We start from the raw sequence: 1,489 nt of genomic DNA, 5'->3' as shown, positions 1-1,489 counted from the left end.
AGTTGCATGCTCCTTTTAAAGTTTTGTGCTAATGTCCACTTGATCTCACAGCTTTCTTAGCTTTACATTTCTCCCAGCCCAGCTATCAACTCAGTTAATGCCAGTGTTTATTTTCTGGTTCTGGGAGTCACAAACACTAAAGCCAGAAGTAACTTTCTTCATTTTCTTTTGCTTGTTTTCTTTGAAATAATAGGCAGAGACTAGTGAACCCGCAGAACTGCTAAATTAGACCGTACAGTCATGTTTTGGGTGATGATAGCCAATCTCTTTAAGAGACAGAATGAGAGTCAATTTTGTGCAAGGCTCTTGGCTTCATAATATCGTGGATTCAAGAAACCACGGTCAAATTTCTGCCATCAAACAACTTACATGAAAATCCTTAAACCAGTTAATCAAATACATTTTATTCTTTTGAAACTCTACCATGGTTGCAGTCTCGAGGAAGCCATTAACTGGTTGAGAGTGAATTTATAACAATTAAGTATAAAGATGTGCAATTTAAATAATTCTGGCTGCCTTTAAAAAGACAGGCTGGAGACTGTGAGAGGAGAAACAGGAGGATTTGTTTAATAACCTCCTGCAACATAGTGGGTGAGACAAATGTAACCGCATGCTTTAGACGCTGGGGAGGAGGAAAACTGCAGAGTGATAAGATTGTAGTTTTTGTAACATTACCTATAAGCTGTAACTTTCTAGATGTCTTGAGCTTAAAGCATACAGATTTATTTTTCCTTTGAAAACAAAAAAAAAAAACCTGCAAAATATTTTAGCCTCTTCTGATATATGGAATAATCATGTTTTGCACTCACTAAATATTTAAGACTTAAATATGTTTTGGGACAATGAAAAATGGGCTTTCCATGTTGAGAAAGAATTATAATTTGAGAGGAAGCAAATCTAGATATGAGAGCAGCAAGATAATTTTCCTCTAAGGTTTTTTAAGTTCCATTCAACCTCACCCTTTGATTGCAGTGGTGTTGGGAAAGAAAGAGGGTTTGGTGTGTGTGCTTCAAGCCCCTGAAATGATTCTCCTTTCTCTGGACTTCAAAGTACAGAAATTATTCCATCCTACTTTTCTACTTCAAACCACACTGTCTGGTGGTCAGACTTTGAACTCTGGGTGAGAATAGAATTAGCCTTCAGGAACTTTGGAGAGATTTATAAAATCAGCAATGAACGTTTCTCTGCTCTCTAAAGACTTTTTGCTGCCATTCCAGATAACATCCCTGGTGGGCTATAATAAGCATACTTAAAAAAAAAAAACCCTGCTTGGATCTCTACTGCCCCACTTTCTGGTTTTGAACAGCAACCCAGGAAACTATTATCTCAAAACTGGTTCTGGTCTTGTGTGAAGAAGACAAATATGGGCAGGTTCCCTTAGTCTTCTCCAAAGGTAGGATTAGAATCTAAGAATATGAGAATGAAGAGACATTTGAGAACTTTTCACCCAATTTCATCTTTGTAATTTGATCTGAAAATTTAGATAACA

This window comes from Carlito syrichta, unplaced genomic scaffold, assembly GCF_000164805.1.
Source record: "Carlito syrichta isolate Samal-C Ts95f unplaced genomic scaffold, Tarsius_syrichta-2.0.1 Scaffold60462, whole genome shotgun sequence".
Lineage (NCBI taxonomy): Eukaryota > Metazoa > Chordata > Mammalia > Primates > Tarsiidae > Carlito > Carlito syrichta.
This window is presented reverse-complemented; position numbering follows the sequence as displayed.